General features: G+C 39.2%; 1 pseudogene; it reads right to left on the reverse strand.

Moving 5' to 3' along the window:
• Nucleotides 1–5,267: 5,267 nt before the first annotated feature.
• LOC140925453 (uncharacterized) lies at nucleotides 5,268–6,881 on the reverse strand (annotated as a pseudogene).
• Between the last annotated feature and the right edge of the window lie 12,321 nt (nucleotides 6,882–19,202).

Raw genomic sequence — 19,202 nt, forward strand, 5'->3', positions numbered from 1 at the left:
TTCACGCGGGAGAAAGATCAAATGTTTCTTGACCGATCCACGAAAAAAAGGCCTAGGTGTAATCTTATTGTTCAAGGTGATGTTTCCACTAATGCTCTGCTATGTTAAAGGTAGATATCAAGTCCTTTCTCGCCGCAAAGTATCCCTTGCCTCGAATAGACTCGAAAGCCTAGCTAGATGGACATGCCTGATCACAAACCCTCTATTTTCTCTTTAGAAATGGTCGAGTGAGCGTACGAAAATAAAAGCTGCGGGGAATTTATTCACCGCAAGCACAAGGGGTTGTGGGTGGGGAAAGAGCAAAATAGGCGATCTTAAGAGATCTTTTGGAGCAACTGAAACTTGCCTTTCCCAGAAAATGCAAATAACATTGGCTAAACAACGATAATCCTGTCAACATCATGTCTACGACTTTAATGTGAAGCTTGCTTCATGCAAGTCGAAGCGCTTGTTATTGCCTCGAGGCGTATGCCACGTCAATTTCTATTTGCATAACAAAACACAACTTCTTTAAAACTATAAAAGCTTTGCCGACTTTGTGAACTTGGGAGGCTCGAGCTTACATAACCTTTCTTGGACTGAAGTTTTTAAGATGGAAGGCTTGACTGTTCCTTGTTCTTTATTCGCACCTCGCGCTCGATCTCGTGCGCTCGCTTCGCTCAGTGTCGAATTGTTGAGAAAAGAGCAGAAAAAAGAAAAAGAACGTCTGTGGACAGGCTAAGATGGGAAAGAATTCCGTGATAAAAGTGACCTTGTGTACGTCATAGAAGAACTGTACAGCCAAAATCACAAGAGAGTCTAGCTATTTTTCCGGCATTGGTTGTGGTTTCTGGGAAAAGAAAAATCGACAATCGAGGTTAATGAATTAAAAGTCCCTATATTTTTTATTATTTCCTGAACGGAAAGAAGGATAACAGTGGGACTAAAGGGACAAAAAAAAATGAGGAATAATTGAAAATAGAAACACACTCAAACGACAAGCAAAGATGCGCGAAAAGCACATGACTTAATGGCCGTAACTAGAACACGAAAAGACTTGATACGATGGGAAGAGGGGCTGTATCTCGTTCATGAACTATCATGAAGTATCATAATACACACTATCATATTAATTTAACTTCACCAGAAGCAACCTGACAGAAATTAGGTGGATGAGGAATAATTGAAAACAGAAACACACTCAAACGACAAGCAAAGATACGCGAAAAGCACATGACGTGGCCGTAACTAGAACACAAAAACATTTGCTTGTCAGCGAAGCAGTTTGGACGCTCTCTCCTCCGCAGAAGCTCCCGCTGGGTATCTCAATGAATAATCGAAAAATAGAAAGCGCGCAGGGGACGATGGGAAGAGGAGCTGTATCTCGTTCATGAACTATAATGAAGTATCATAATACACACCATGATATTAATTTAACATCACCAGAAGCAACCTGACAGAAATTAGTAGGCTGCATTCATATGGCTAAAGTCTACATAGCAGAAACGCCAACTTGGCATTAGAGATTGGTGTTCTAAACGTACGCACTCTTAAAGCTGAATACAAGCAAAGTGAACTTACGTATGTTTCTGGAAAGATACGAATAGACATCCTTGGCTTAGATTGTGCACGTCATGATGAAGAATTCAAGTTTTCTACCCTTAGGCAATACAAACTGATAACTTCAACTGCATGGAGAAATCAAAGAAATGCAGCCTGTGGAGGACTTGGAGTCGTACTCAGCAAAAAGGCCACTGAAGCTTTTGAAGAAGTGGCTACCGGAAACAAGAGAATCCTGACCTGTCATTTTGGTGGCAACCGAGCTACTACTGTCATAGTGCATTATTCTCCTGTAGAGGGATCAGATGATTCAGAGAAGCATTGATGCTATCAAAGCAATCTCTGCTCACGACCTCTTGCTTCTAATCGGAGACTGCAACGCACATATAGGAACTGATAATGCAGTAATTACATATTACGAACAAACAAACAGCAATGGTCAACTGCTTCTCGATTTGGCACTTGAAACCAACATGGTAATATATGACAAACACGCAGTTTCAGAAGCGAAGAGTAAAGCTGTGGAAATTCACTGCCGACACCAGCGGTCTTAAATCACAAATTGATTACATCTTGATTGGCCAAAAGTGGAGAAACGTAGGGACCTCTAGGAGCTAATAATGCCAGCGTTGGATCTGACCACCGATGTCCTAACTGCACGAATCAACCTCGGCCTACGAACAGCTAGCACGAACACCAAGAAATGAAAGGAAGGATTGGTCGGCCTTGAAGTCGGACGACCCGCAACAAATGTACGCTATTGAGGTTAAAAACAGATTTAGTGCACTCCAACAATGAACTGAATACACCTCAGAACTCTACCAAAATCATATCTCTGCATGGACGCCAACAACCGCAAGGAATTACATTCCCAAGATGAGTGAGAAAAAGGAAAGCAAGAGTATGAGATGACCCTTGAGTTATGGAGGCCAGGAAAGATCTGCAAAAAAATGTGAACTCTACCAACAGAATCCAGACGAAAACCGAGGCGGGAAACTTAAAGCTAGCAAAGAAATGCTTGAAAAAGTAAACGTTAATATAGCTGACAAAGATCTAAGCGAAGTCATTGACGAAATGGTATTCAATGACAACAAACATAATCGCAAAGCAAGTTGGAAACTCGCAAACGAAGTGTCTGGACGCAAGAACACTATGACAGCCAAGTTATAATGCAAGAATGTAAAGGAAAGACTGGCAGCAGGTATAGTCATTTTAGCAACTTACTTGGTGGAGAATTATCGGCAGATAGTAAAGACGACAACGTGAAGCAGATATTTCAAAACCTACCTGTAGATGACAGCCCGTTCTGCGAGGACGGGTACAAAGCTGCGAAGAAGAATACTAAAACAGGCAAGGCAGCTGGCCGAGAAGGAATTCCACCGGAGGCCCTAAAATACTGTGATTTGGATGAAATTGTCCTGCAGTTTGCAAACAAGCTTCTTACGAACCTTACTTGTTCATAATAGTTCTGGACTATGAACTGCGAAAGGCTATTGAGGGCCATGACGAGTGTCTTGGACTAACAATAGGGACCTTAAGCATCGACAACGAAATGGGACGACGACGCCGACCGGAAGTGAAATTTTCCCGCGCGAACCTTCTGGGCATGCGTTAGGTTGTCAAAACGTCGTCCAGCCTTCGTCGACGACTGAATCTGAGCAAATTTTTGCTCTGGTGAAAACGTAAGTAAACAACTAAACTTTTTCATGCTGATAATCATCTGTTTCCACCTTTTGTTACAATGATTGTTTGATGTATTATTTGCGGACCAGCAGAAGTCAAATGTTTAACAGTTTAGCTATTTTTAACAGACTAAAATGACTTTCTTTAAGAAGCATCCGAAACCATGGCCGGCCACATCTCTACAGCCGAGCAAGAACTCGTTCAAAAGAAATGTAAGTTTTTCTGTACTGATCTCTTTAAGGAGAACTTTGGGATATTTGAAGTCATGTTCTTTTTATTTTAGACCTGCATGTCATTGTGCTAATTTTAAGTTGCACTTCAAGATATAAATCTTCAGTTTTGCTTTAAAAATATATTTTTTCGTGTTCTTTTGACAGCGAGTAAGTCCAGGTATTTTGTTTGGACGGAAGACCATGATGTCTTGATGCTTCGCGAAGCTGTAACGAGTGAACCTTACAATTTTAAACCGAAAAGCACCGAGAGAGGGAAAGTATGGGAAAGCATCGCAGCCTATTTGAATTCTCTGAAGACTCCAGAATTCAGGGTTACAGCAAGGGCAGTGAGAGATCGATATGCACTCCTGATCTCCCGGCACAAACTAAAGCAAAGAGAAGAAGAGAAAGCATCTGGGATCGATGTCCCCGAGCTCACAGAGCTCGATGCCTTGCTGGAGGAAATTCGAGAGCGAGAGAAAAGCGCAGAAGAAAAGAGTGACGCCCTGAGAAACGAGAGGAAGGCAAAAGATGAGAAAGAAAAAGCTAAAGCGGAGGAAATCAGACAGGCGGCTCTTCAGACAATTGCAATTAGAAAGAGCGATGATAGTGGCGAGAAACCAAAAAAAGCTAAATTGAGGAGGAGCACCTCTGATGCAATCGGATTTTTGGCCGAGAAGTCAGAGAAAGAGAGAGAATTGAAAAAGGAAGAGTTAGCCATCAGAAAAAGAGAGCTTGATCTAGCAGAAACCAAACAAGAGGAGGCTGCGCAGCAGCAACAGACCATGTTCTCAGCGCTGATCAACACGATGCAGCAACAGCAGCAGCTTCAACAGCAAAACCTTCAAATTATGCTTGACCAGCAAAACAAGGTATTTATGGCATTGATGGAAAATATAAAAAAGCATTAAGCTCGAACCTTATGAATGTGGAAGAGCCCTGAACTTGTTGAGTTGACTTTCGTTATGACTTTAGTTATCTTCAAGAGCATTGTTGATTGATGTAATTATATTTCTTTTCTATAGAGAGTTTTGTAAAGTTTCTAGAAGAAATAAAACATTGTTTTTTCTAATAGACAGATGTTTTTCTGTAAAAAGGGGCCTAAATGCCCAAACTTTCCCCTAATGTACAGTCACTAAATGCACAAAATAAATCTTAAGAATAGTATTTATAGCTGGGCCTATTTTTTTCTATTGTTTGATTAGCTGTGCTTTTATGTAATCAGCTCATAGTATTTCTTACATTTAGTGAGTCCACTCTAGAAATTGAGCCAATTTCGAGCATCATCAAGGCAAAATCTCTAAAAGAAGCATGGGTATCTTCATTCAGTCATGTTAGATTGGGGTAGCTTTCACTCAGGGTTGACTCTTTAAACATTTGTTAAGTCACCACGGTAAACATCCTGGGTTAGTGCCAGCCCAACCTCCAACAAACAGGCCCTTGGGCTCCTATATTTGTAAAATGTTTGATAAAGGAATTCCAAAAAAATAGCCTGACACTGCAATGTTGTGCTTAATTTTTTTGGTAAATCTCTTTTATTTATATTTATAAAATTAATTTAAGTTAATTAACCACAGTTTTCTGAAAAATGGAAAATAAAGTTGGGAAATAAATCAATAGTTACAATAACATTTCTTGAAAAATAGAAAACTTTTAGAAATAAAATTGTGCTTAATTTTATTATTATTATTCATTTTCTCTTTAAAAAGTTCAATGGTGTGAGAAATAATCTTTAACTTATCAGCATACAAATATCTACCATGGTTAACTGCAGTTAAAAGGTTTTGATACATATTTTATCAAAGGCATTGTAAACTGGGCAATAGTGTGGTTTCCTAGCCAAAGTATGTGTCAAGAGTAGGTGGCCTAAGTTCAAAAAATTCTGAGGTCATGTTACCATACAAGCATGTCATTGCATTACGCAGTATGACAGAAACAACATAGATCTTTCCAACACTGCTGAGGAAAAGCTTCAGATCTTTTTTAAAGTCATTAAACTTAAACGAGTTGATTACATCTCCGAACAGCCATTCAACAGAACTTCTAACAGCACTCATCCTGTATTGTACTGCTGCATTTGTGGTGTCAATACACCATATCTAAAGGGTCCTTGCATCTGCACTCTAAGGGGGTAGGCAGGGTCACCATAAACACAGACTGCCTGGCCAGCTGGATTGTAGGCAAACCGATGAAGGTCGTGTAGTAGCTGTGAATCAGCAAGCATTCCTGCATCATGTTTTCTTCCTTCTAAAAATAGGTAGGTGATGGTAGGTATCAGTGTAAGAGTAAAGGTTGCGGACAATTGAGTTGCATAAGCTGTTGATTATATGAGTACTTCAGAAACTTTTTCCTAATTTCATCTTGAGTTTATATTTATTTCAAGGGGGGAGGGGGGACAGTCCCCTCTTCCCTCTGGCTATGCTCCCAATAAACTGTTGAGGTGATCTCACCTTGGTAATCATTATTGAATAAGAAAATCAATATATTTAGCCTGTCGTATAGCCTTGAAAAATGTTTCATTTTTTTTTTCAATTTTTTTCCTTTTTTAAAATAAGTGCAGGGTCTACAAAAATAAACATTTGGTCACATCCCTGCTTTAAAGCTGGTGGACTGTACTGTTTTGTAACTTACCAACTGGGCCATATAGATTTCCGATCAAGCCATTTGGCAAAGCAATGCTTTGAAATTTCAGGGCATGAACCCTTTCATGCCCATTGTAAAGAAGTCGCTGATGTTCCCCAGGTCTTGATATAGGCCTAACGGTACCGTCAATAAACCCAAAACAATTGGGCAGTGGGGCTCCCCTGGCTGTCACAGCATCAACATAAGTCTGCAGGTTGACAGGACTAAGGACCTCATGATTCCAGTTTAGTACTCTATTCCCGTGAACATTATACACAAAGTCAATCATTTGATTGGTGATCATGCTAAGAACTGGAACAGGTTTAGCGAATCTATGGACCATGTCTCCATACCTGCATGGGTAAGAAAGCCGCTTTAGCAGCATGCAGAGACCTTCTAGTCCATCACAAACAGAGCGCTGACTGCAGGTAATCGTGTCAGGGATTAGCAAAACTTCCTTCAGAATTCGTATATCTCGTTTTCCAAAGCGAAACTCTGCAAAACTCTCAGACTCATCAAGCTCTTCCAGGTCAAAAGGTGCGTACGAATCGTACGGAAAGTCGAGGTTTTTCGATGCATAGAGGTCGTACAGAACAACAAATTCATCATCATTGATAAAGCCATCGTTGTGATTAATTAGAAGTAGATTTCGGACGTTTTTGAAAGCCATAGCTGGAGCTACTTGTCAGATAACCAAAAATCGTCGTCTCCTAAAAACAACACACTGCTTAACTTTCGTTTTTCCCGCCGAGAACGAAAGCCTCGACCCAATCCTCCTTGGGTTACAAACGTCGTCGTCATGTATTTCGTTGTCGATGCTTAAGGTCCCTATTCAAGCCCAGACAACGACGCAATGTTAAAGCCGAAAAGGTCACTGATCTAAACTTTGCAGACCGCATTGCTCTTTTAGTCATCAGTTTCAACAAGAGCAAGAGGTACTTAGAAATGTTGAAGAAGCGTCGGCCAAGGTTGTGCTTCTACCAAATGTTAAGAAGACAAAATAAGTGTTCTGTAACCATCATGTTGATGCTGGGATCAAAACACGAGACGACGAAGTAACTGAACCTGTTGAGAACTTCAAGTATCTGGGTTCATGGATCAGTAACTGAGAACATGACTTCAAGGACAGAAAGGCTTCAGCATGGATAGCTTACAACAAAATGAGAAAAGTGTGGACCTCAAAGCTGTCATGAGCAATAAAGACCAGACTGTTTACAGCAACTGTGAAGTCTGTCTTACTTTATGGAAGTGAAACGTGGACCCTAACCATGAAGCTGGAGAAAAATGTCAATGGATGCTATACCAGAATGCTGCAAACGGCCCTGTCTATGTGCACTGGTAACAACATATAAACAACCAGGAACTATACGGAAGCCTCCCAAGACTTAGTGAAACAATTCGCGCTAAAAGATTAAGATTAGCTGGCCATTATACTTGTCACGACGAAGAGACTGCTTCGAAAGTGCTGCTTTGGGAGCCCCAACATGGTCACCCAAATCGAGGTAGACCAAGAACTACATACCTTGACACCATCTAGGCCGACACTCAAGTGGACAATACCAAAGAAATAAGAGATGCAATGCTCGACCAGGTCGCGTGGAAAGTATGTTAAGGAAAAACTTCTTAAATTTCCGGCAATAAGGGAACATTTTGGAATTTTTGGCATTACAAAAAAAATCCGCCTCTATCTCTCAATGAACAATTGACGAGCAATGCCGGGATTTAAAGGTAAATTAACAATCTAAGTGTAAGTGAGTTCCAATTTGTTTTTTTATTCCTAGTTATCGAAGGAAAGCCAGAAAAATGCAGTTCTTGATTTTTTGAGCCTGCGATAAAATTCGGAAATCACACCTTAGGTGTGAAAATTGACACCTCGGATATAAATTTTCTGAAAGCTCACGTCTCGCTTGATACACTTGTGTAATTTTTATTTTGGGAAATTCTTTACTATATGAAAAATAAATTTTTCAAATGGAAGGGTTTTTAGTAGATCTAACACCTTAAGAACGACGGTTCTGTAACACTGAGGAGTTCACATTAGTCGTGAACTCCTCATAACATCCAAATACTTTTGTCATATTTCGCGTTACTGGTGTTGTGAACACTAAATTGTAACAGAGTGATAAATTTGCCCTCTGGGTCAATTTCTGCCACATTTTCGGCCTACTTTTAGAAAAACTCTATTAAGCGATTGCTAATTCCCAGGGGTGACCGCTTTATAGAGGTTTGACTTGTTTTAGGATGTCACATTGCTATTTTTAAAGCGTATAATCGCCCAAATGTTAGCTGCCTTTTCGCTATCAGAGATTCGTCGTTAGGAACTTCCCAGGCGGTGTGCGTACTGGGATCGCTAAGCATCATGGGCGGTGTTCAAAATCTGATCGTTTGTGTCAAGATAGCATGGAGTGAACATCTCGCGGGAAGCGACTGTGGAGACGAATATTGGTGAAATACGCTGTAGAAATCAGCGATTTGCCTTTATTTTCTTCCAGAGACGTCTGTGAAAACAGTGGCTATCGAATTATCGGGGGAAACAGTGTCATTCCTTTAATAAGTGTATTTTTGTTCGAAATCACTCAAATGCACTCGGTGAATCGAAGAATTATTGCTGCTTTGTTTGGGTTTGCTTTATGCTTCAGTCATAAAAGCACCCATGCCTCGCCAAAAGTTTTGATTTCATCGCCAGGTTATTGCAACTAGAACTACGAGGTACTACGACGACTTCTTCATTAGAGCTTTTCCAGTCATTTCTACTTGGTTAACTCTAACTCGTATAACTCGAATTCCCCGCTAACTCGAACTGAAATTCCTTTCCCTTGATCAAAAAGTCACTGAAATTCACACCGATAACTCGAATTCTGGTTCTTTTAACTCCACTCGGATCCCATCCTATTTACTCTTCTGGTTGTATACAGCTATTTCGAGAAAGGTTGTCGGAAAAAGGGCACGCGACAATCCCGAAAAGCATTCTGGGTGATTTTAAGTTCACTGTTTTTTTACGAAATTTGAAAGAATTGGTACGAAAAGCCATGGAAATGTGTTTGCGAGTGCTAAAGGAAAGCAATAAAAGTAAGTTCGACAGGTACAGTCGTCAGAAACAGTGTATTGATCATATCCCATATTACCTTTCGGGATTGTGGCATGCACATTTTTCCGACAACCTTTCTCGAAATAGCTGTAAGGGTAAAACACTAAAAGTAAAACGAACAGATCACTTTTTATCATAGACATGCCTAATCATTTTACCGTTTCTGATGAAATCAGTAAATTTGAACTGCACCATACACTGCAGTGCTGAGAAATCAGTAACCACCAATTTTTGACATGGCAAATTGAATTTGTCAATCGACCCTGATAACTCGAACTGTTTTCCGTTTCCCTTCACAGTTCGAGTTACCACGGTATTTCCATTGGACGTACTCAAAAAAAAAAAAAAGAATATTATCAACGATTTGTACAAATTTGTAAAATTGCAAAACTTTATTCCTAGCAAGAAGAACCGGAATCCTAATCGTAAAAATTAGTTCCCACAAAACACAAAAAATCGCCAATCCGCAAAGATAAACTCCCACAAATATTTCGTACCGCACGGTAGGTCAAAACTCGTTGCGTTTTCGGAGCTTATTGAAAGGAAAACTAGACGTCGAGTTTCCTGACGTATATACATGCACAAGCGATTTCGGGAAATCGCTCATAACGATCCTGGTAAAATCTCTTTAAATAACGTTTTCGAATGTGACTTTTATTACAAGCTATTACATTTGTGGTCAGCCCTTATAACATTTGAGAGCTTTATTACATTTTTGATCAAACATTCGGCCGCTTTAGGACTTAATTACATTTGTCACCAGCTATATTAAACTTGTGATTTTCCCCGGTCCAATTGGAAACCTGTCAAACAAACGACTTCCAATAAATCAATTTGATTTCCTTTAAAAGACCTTGTATATTTTAAAACTCCTATATTGGTTTTTTCCGATATAAGTCATCAGATGTCCTCATTCATTCTATGTGTACATAAATAACGAAAGTAGCCTGTTCCAGGCTCTCGACCAAAGCAGACGAGCGAAAAAAGCGGGCGAGAAGCGAAATAGCAATCGAGCAAAAAACGGCGGGAAGAGTGAAGGTGAGAGCCTGTCCCAGGTAGAAAGGACACTCGCTTACCCGAGCTATACTGGGCGAGCCAACCTTTCATACATTTCCTTACAAACACGTGGACCGGAACCATTTACAGGAGGCAGGAACCATTTACAGGCGAAACAAAAAGTTGGCTCGGACAGAGGGGTGGCCCGCCAAGCCGTTTACGGCAAACGGCAAACGTGAATTTGTACCACGTGACGAAGTTTTTCATTTACTTGTCTTTCACTGTTCTGTAGTTCTACAAAAAATGATCAGTTTCACATTATTATAATCCATAGGAATTGTCTGGGACTGTTTTTATTAGCTTCTTTTCTATTCTGAGAAATTCTCAAGTTGAATCTGCTCTTTGCCGTTTGCCGTGACCATAACTCTAAATCTCTTTGTTCTGATAGCATGCGCGAGCGTTGTTTCAGACAAAGACACGCGAGCGCTGTTGGCTCAAGGAAAGTAATCCTTCATTCACGTTTGCAGAAAATTCCCAAATAAATATGTCTACAAATGTTTCCCTTATCAGCTACTCGCAAACGATGATTTTGGATTTTCCTCTAGTTTACGATCAGTGACTATAAATTAACAATGCTTCATACATTTTCGAATTGCAATGCTTATATCTCTTTAAAAACATACTATTGTTTTAACTTGGGTTAGGATGAAAATATTTCGTTCGCAGGTCAAAATTTAAGGACACGTCATCTCCAATCAGCACGAACTCGGAAGCCCAGTTCTTCACCGCACAAAACTTTTCAGATTCCCGCATCCATTTCGTGGCCTCAACTTCACCCCGTCAATACGGCCACTTGTTCGAAATTTAGAAAATTAAAATGCCTGTGACTTGTCAATTTTATTGACCTAGAACTCTGGGCCTGTTTTTGTACTGTTTTTAGCAGGGCGTAATAAGCTAGGGCGTTGAAACGCACATACGCGCTCTCTAGTTCAGCTGTGATGCGGAGTAGGACTGGAACTAGTTCGCTTTCCGCTCTCTATCCGCTGCCAGGGCAAGAAAAATGGCGCCGTCTAGCTGGAGGTAGGTTCGGATTTATTGCTTTATATCTTTAGATCGCTGCAATCTATAATTAGATTTGATATTTGGCGTATTTCTATGCGATAAACAGAAAATATTTAGGTGATATTTTATAGTTAGTCTGATAAGTTAAGGTGTTTTTTCGCCTTTTATGTTTATGTAGTGTCAAAATGGCCTATCGAATATTACAGGGTGAAGGGCACGTCTTACCTTGCCAGTCAAAACCAAATGACAATAAACGGCTACAAATAAAATATGTAACCGTTTTATAAATTGTGTTTGTGCATGCAAATTTTTAGAGTGAACTTTTAAGAACCTTTAAGGTTTTTTTGCTTCTGAAGTGACGACTTCATAACGGCGATAACAAGGTTTTGTTTTGTATGTTGGCGTTTAGCTTGTTAGTAAAATAAAAGATTTCAGTTGTCCAATTGAGCGATTTTTCTTTTTTAATATACACTAAGACGGTAAATAATTTTTTTTAATCACAGAACCGCGATCCAAGAAGGTTCTGACTATTTGTAAAGTTCTACTAGAAAATTGCATTCGAATGATCTCGTGTGACAGGTTTTACATAAACAACAACAAATTCAGCTTCACTGCAGTATAAATCTGAAGGCTGTATTGCACAGAAACAGAATGAAGCCTACGGAGAAATTTGTTTCAAATCCCCACAAAGATTCCACTGCAAAATTAAATCATAGAATGTGTTTATTTGTTATTAAAATGATTTTTTGCAGGACAACAGTGAGTACCCGGCCTGAAAAGACTACTAGAACACACACTGAAAGATAAACGACAGTTCATAATATATAGATTTAGCCAGGGCTAAAAGCGAAGCTCCCGTTAATAAATTCATAATTTAAATCAAACAATAAACTTGTAATCCACAGATCAGGGCACATTCATTTGACGTTTGAGGCAAAGGCTAAGTGATTTTAGAGAAAAATAATTTGACAGTCCAAGAGTGAAACAGCTTTTACATCGAGTTATTAAATAGTCTTAATTGTACACCCAAAAATAGCAATCATGTTCGATCACAGTAGATTAGGCCTGGAAAACAAATAGACCTACCTATTCGTGTATTGTATTAATTTTGCATTAGCTGTCGCATCATAATGTGGCATTCACCAGTCTCTCCAACATTGCTCCGTTTGAGAGACTATGGATAGTTGGACAACCCCGAAATATAATTTTAAGAAACACACGCGCCACGATAGTCCTTGGTGGCAGCCAATTTACACGTTGCATTCCTCTGTCTAAAAGAGAGGCCAAAAAAAAAAAATCAGGCCGGATTTTTCGAGTTGGACAAGCTAAGTTTAGTTTACTAGGATGGTTTACTAGTAAATCTTGGCGACGAATCGAATCTGGTGGCGTGTAAACCAGCCTTTTAAACATACTTTTTCTCATCACGTCTCAGGTAAACAGTACTATGAGGCCCTTGTTTTTATCATACAGAGGGCAAAAAAGAACAAATTCTGTTCGAGGTATTTAAACCTATAATTCTGCAGTTTTTCACAATTTTGCAAGAGAATTTGCACTCATTCAATATCCACGACGATCAAAGCGCGCGCTTCCTTTGCACAACAAATTATAGCATTGAATTATAAAACGTTTTCATGAAGAGAATTCTGTAATGCCAGGACTTTTCAGTTAGAAAAATCTGGTCCTATGTGATATGCAGGGTAATAATTATGGGCTTTTAATGAAAACGATAAAAAAAATTCCCCAAATCACTTTTCGGCAAGCCGGACGGGTATCACTTTTGACAGGCACCAAATTTGCAGTGCGATTAATAGAGTTACCATTTACGCTTCAACATGATAGATAAATTGTTATGTTTAGGTTTTATTTCCCTTTATATATTAAACTGCGTATAGTTTTGTTATGTGTAAAAGCGAGTGATATTTACCAGCGGCGTTTAGAGTATTCCTGCATGCGATGTTTATGTTCGACTGGATACAACCGGTGCAGCGATAAAAATTGCGAGAGGGACTACTAACAATCAATAAAATAAATGTAATTCGGTGAACATGTACAGAGACAATAATTTTCATTCACGAAGAGAAGTATTGAGAGTAAAGTGGCTCTGAAAATCATGAGTGAGGTGAGCATAAGCTTATTTATGTTTTAAGCCGGCTTCCCGGTGTTTGCTCTTTTTCAAGATGAACTCGAGGCAAGAAAATCGCTCAGAGCTTTCTGTTTACAGCCAAAATCATAACTAAATTATCTTCGGAGCATTTTCTTTGAATTTGCGGTCAAAAAAGGCTTTTTAAACCTGATACTATTGTAGGTTAGATCATTGCTCGTGTGTAAACTTAAGCCGCATAAATTATACGCTCGACTTCAGGAAACCGAAAAAAAAAAACGCATCAAAGACAACAATTTCTCAGGCTTACCAGTCGAGATGCTGCTTCTGAAGGTCATCAAGTGCTCCAGAATTTTCAACCCTCTTACGCCTCAAGCAAGGGCAAGTGAGTAAGCTCATTTTTAAAACGATGCCATCCGCAATCGGATTTCCAATGACTTTGACAAGCGGTGCATTTGTCAACAAAAAGCGCAATAAACAAACCAGCCATGAATTACAGAACAATCTTGATAGCAGCTGTATTTCATTTTGTACACCAAGTAGAAAAAGCCAGTTTAAAACATCACAAGATGACACAAAACTCTGTAAGCTCCAGCTATCAGTAAGCAAGTTTCCAGACGCTGCATAAATTTTCCGCATGAACTCACCTGTCAAATTTTGACCAATCAGAACATAAAAATTGGACGTAGAGCGTGATCAACGCGTGACAGTGAGAAAAGTCAAAAGTGATTACCTTCCCTGCATGTAAATGTAAAAGCCGGTTGAATTTTCGCGTCCGAGGTCAGTTCGAAATCAACATTTAAAAAGTGCGGCTCATGAATTCGACTTATTTCATATGCTTTTTAAAAGAATTGAACTTGTGCTTGCGATAATTGAAAAGTAGCAACCTGTCAGCGGATACGTTAAAAAACACTCGAACTCAGTTGGTCGATACCTGAGCCCGCGATAGGGTCAGGCGATACTGGTCAGCAGAAACACTATTTTGACAGCTGTCAATTAATGAAAACATGGATGTACAATATCAGGTTACAGGCTCCCAAACTAGCTAGAAAGTGTGAGATTAAACATTGGTATGCCTGTGGTGTTGACGGACGGAAGGTCGGGTGGTCGGTGTACGGTCACGTGATTGCCGAATTTTTCTAAGATGGATAGATTTTCTAAGCTATGGGACTTCGAATTGAGCCGGTGATCAAATAAAATATCAACGCAAAACTTTAAACACTACGTGACCTCAATGGATAGACAAATGAGCCCGCGATACACTCAGGTGATGATGGTTAGCGTATACTCTAGTTTGACAGCTGTCAATTAACCTTCATTAGAATGGCGAATATTCGAATTAACAGACTACGAGTGTGAGTAAGACATATCCGTCCGGCATGTAGTGGAAAATGCCAGATCGTGTACCTGAGCGAACCTGAGCCCACGTTATTAGTTTTCTGATAGTGGTCTGCACATGTCCCATTTTGACAGCTGTCAATTGACCTTAATTTGGCTTGCCAATATAAAATTAAGCGACTGTCAGCCAACTGACAGCCTTGCCCGGCGTAGTTTCGTTTTTATGTTGAATTGGTAAGTGTGACATATTATATCAGCTTATATGTAGGGGCAAAACGACTGGTCTTTAATCTGAGCCCGCGAGATGGTCATGTGATAATTGTCAGCGGATGTCTAATTTTGACAGCTGTCAATCTAATCGTACTCATACGGATGGCTTACATAACTAAGAGGCTAGTCAAGTTGTGCAAGATCTATTGTGACATTTGACATCGGCTTACATGAAGCGTGTGTACGGTTGGGCGGGCTACGCTACGTCATAACCAAATTTTCTCGGATGGATAGTTTACCAAATTTTCTTACCCATGGTGCTCCGCTGCGCGCGAGGAGCTCCGCTGATACTATGAATATGAAGAAGAACATGAAGAGGTCTTAATTTGATTGCAAGTAGAATAAATTAAGACTGCTGTGTAACATTGTATTTTTGTTGTCAGAGGCTTAAGTGTGATGTTGAACAAACTACAGTCAGCTCTTAGGTGGAAACTATTGGGACAGGCACAAAATGTCAGTATTAATGGACAGGTGTAACTCTTAGGGAGGTTTCCATTTCTCAGAACTGACCGGCCAGCCCATTCCCATCGTAATGAGAATTTCATTTTTAATCAAAACTAGCCATCCAGATCGGTCAAATCCTAAATATTATGCACAAAGGGGAAGGATGGTTTTTCAGCAAATCCTCTTGGAAAAAGCTCATTTCATTGCCAAAATGTCTGGTCTAACCATGGTCCAGCTGGCCAGTTCTGACTTTTGGAAAGCACCCTTATAGAGAGTAGAAGAAAATGACTGAAGAATAGTAGGTCCGAACTTGATTTCCTGGAGGTGCCTTATCTTTTGATTGTACTACTGCATAATATTTTCAGCATTATATCCCCTCTCTTAATATTATATATTGTAGTTACAAGGAAACAGGAAAGTATTTTTTGAATCCAGTTTGATTAAGCCTGGCTGCAATTAATAAATTTAACCAAGAATGAATTGAATCATACTGGTCATGAAGTATACAAATGTGCTAGGGTTGCTGGTCACAAGAAAAAGTTTGTTTTTCAATGGTTTAATAGCTGCTACAGGCCATTTGTATTTCATTTGTGCATAAATCTGTATAATTTTCTTGTTTGCAATATACTCAGTTTGAATTTGTATGTTATAGCGGAGCTCCACGCGCGCGCGAAGCGCGCGCGTGGGCGGAGCCCCATTGCTAAGTAAATCTACCCATCCCAGAAAATTTGGTAATCACGTGACCGTACAGCGACCGCCCGCCGTCCGTCCGCACCACAGGACAACCAATGTTTACTCTCACACTTTTAGCTAGTTTGGGAGCCCAAGAGAAAACTAATTGCACAGGCTGCACATTAATGTTGTGATCAATTGACAGCTATCAAAACAGGGCATCCGCTAACAAGTATCACCTGACCGTACCGCGGGCTCAAATGTCGACGTATCGAGGTCGAGTATTTTTTTAAAGTTATCTGCTGACAAATTACCAGTTTCAAATGATCGCAGGCTCAAGTTTATTTTTTCCAAGGATTCATATATCAAATATGTTGTGTTTATGTCACTATGGCCCCGCACTATTAGGATTTTGATTTCAAACTGACCTCGGAAGCGAAAATTCATCCAGTTTTTTTAAAAGTATAGGCGGGGAAGACCTTCTCTTACCATGGTCACGCGTTGGTCACGCTCTACGTCCAATTTTTATACTCTGATTGGTCAAAATTTGACAGGTGAGTTTATGTGGAAAAATTATGCAGCATCTTGAAAGTAGTTTACTTTGACAGCTGAAGCTGACGGAGTTTTGTGTCAACTTGTGATGTTTTTAACTGTCTTTTTCCTCTGGAGGTACAAAATGAAATACAGCTGCTATCAAGAGTCTTCTGTTATTTATGGCTGGTTTGTTTACTGGGTTTTGGTTGAGAAATGCGTCGCTTGTCAAAATTCGGTAATTCGATTTCGGATGGCATCGTTTTCGTTTTTTACCTTGCTTAATGCGTAAGAGGGTTTAAAATTCTCAAGCAACTGTGGCCACCCTTGATAGCTTTCAGGAACTGAATCTCGAATGGTAAGCCTAAGTAATTATTGTATTTGATGTTTGTGTTTCATGAAGTCTTGCACAGTTCACGCTAACAGTTTATGCGGCAAGTTTATGCACGTTTGCAGGATTTGAGTCAATGATCTGACCTAGTATCAGGTTTGATATAAGCTTACAGAACTTTAAAAAGCCTTCAGATATATTTGCTCACCACAAATAGAAAGAAAACGTTCCGAAGGATATTTAGTTATAAATTTGGCTGTAGAAAGAAAACTTTGAGCGATTTTCTTGCTTGGAGGAGTTCACCTTCGAAAACAGTAAACACCGCGCTGGGAAGCCGGCTAAAACATAAACTTAAGCTTTACGCTTAAAGACTCAGGATTTTTAGAGACACTTTAATACTTGTCTTTGTGAATGAAAATTGTTGTCTCTGTAAATATTTCACGGAATTATATCTCTTTTTTTGATTGTTAGTAGTCTCTCTTGCAATTTTAATCGCTTGTCCGTGCCGTTTGTTTTCATCGTTCATGACCATCGCTTGCAGAAGTTCTCAAAAATGTCGCGCGTATCAAAACTTTATAAGATTACACATCGTTATAACTGAAACCATTAAATAACAAAACAAATAATAATAAATTCGCTATTATGTTGAAGCGTAACTCTGTTAAAGTTCATTCAAACACTCGACCACACTGACAGCTCGCACTATAGAAACGAGAACCAGCTGGCCGTATGGGTGATTTTGGAAATTTTCTGAAATTTTTGAACGGTTTGGCTCGTCCTGAATATTGACTGAGTGCAATTTGTCTTGAAAAATTGTGAAATACCGCATTCTGTCCGAGCTCTGTATGATAAAAAGTACTGTCTCACCTCAAATGTGGTGTATAAAAATTATAAAAGGTTGGTTTAAACACCCCCAGATTTGTTGGCAAGAATTTGTAAAGTAAACCTGTCGAACGCAAAAAAATTTGGCGTGATTTGTTTTCCAAGAATTTGTTTTCGAGGCCTAATCTACTGTGATCTTGAATGTGATCGAAGATGTTTGCTATTTTTTGGGTGTACATATAAGGTTATCAATTCGATGTAAGATGTTTCACTCTAAAATAACTTAGCCTTTCCCTCAAAAGTCACATGAATGTGCCCTTAAGTTAAATGATTTGTGGATTAAAAGTTTATTGTTTGATTTAAATTATAAATTTATTAAAATTGGAGCTTCGCTTTTAGCCCTGGCTAAATCTATATATATATTTCATTGCAAAAAGCTGTTATTATCAAACAAAAATATTTGCTGGGCTACTTATTTGTGTTCTTGTGACCTCTTTGTTATTTTTTCAAGGGTAGTGAGTTATATTTTTTTCACATACTTATTCTTCATTGCACAGTATTATTATATAGTGTACAAGAGAAAAAATAATGATGATTTTGTTATATTTTAAATTTACCTGGACTTAAGTTTTCACAATCTGTCCAACTGTAATGCTCAATATTGGAGATAGCTCAATAACGTGTTAAGAGAAGAATACTGATGTACACCAACAAATCCAAACTTTAATAGTGAAAACAGATATCTGGCCTTGAAACTGGGTGGCAAAAAATAAATGCCGTAGCAGATGATGAATTACACAACTTGATATTAAACTGAAGTATAGAACCGATAATATTAGTCTAAAAATGATCAGTGCTATCATTTGAGTTGTAATCCATTTTCTTACAAAGTCACGAAATTTTTTAAAATACAGGTCACGGAGGTGGAACTATATTCAGTACAGATATTTGTTCGCGGGGAAAAAATTGAACAAAACAGAAAACGAACGTGCGAAAAAATAATTTGTTCCTTCGCTACTGCTTGCAGCAAGTGAATGCCACGGGATAATGGCTAACGTCCGCTGGATAATCTCTCTGACGATCCAGTATAGTGTCCGCCCTCTTTCCGCCATCTTGTTTTGTCTCTTTGGTAGCACCCAGACCCTTGCATCACAGCTAGATCGCTCGACCCCGCTCGTTTCAACGCCCTAGCTTATTACGCCCTGGTTTTTAGACTACAGTACACAGAAAGTGCACTTGTTGCGATTTTATAGCCGAATTTTAAAAGTGTTTTACGTTTTACTGATGGGAGTAGTTTTCTTTTTTTTTAAGTAGTTTTTTTTTTTAACTTCTGTACGCGATTTCATTCCGGTTGTTTATCATTGTGAACAGTTGTTCAAGAAATGCGAATGCGCTGTACGGTGTATTTGTGATTACGGCCATCAAGTCATGAAATTTGAGCCTTCCTCGTTAATACGGCCAAATCAAGTTCTTTTGACCCATTGTTGACCG

This window comes from Porites lutea, unplaced genomic scaffold (genome assembly GCF_958299795.1).
Source record: "Porites lutea unplaced genomic scaffold, jaPorLute2.1 SCAFFOLD_86, whole genome shotgun sequence".
Classification (NCBI taxonomy): domain Eukaryota; kingdom Metazoa; phylum Cnidaria; class Anthozoa; order Scleractinia; family Poritidae; genus Porites; species Porites lutea.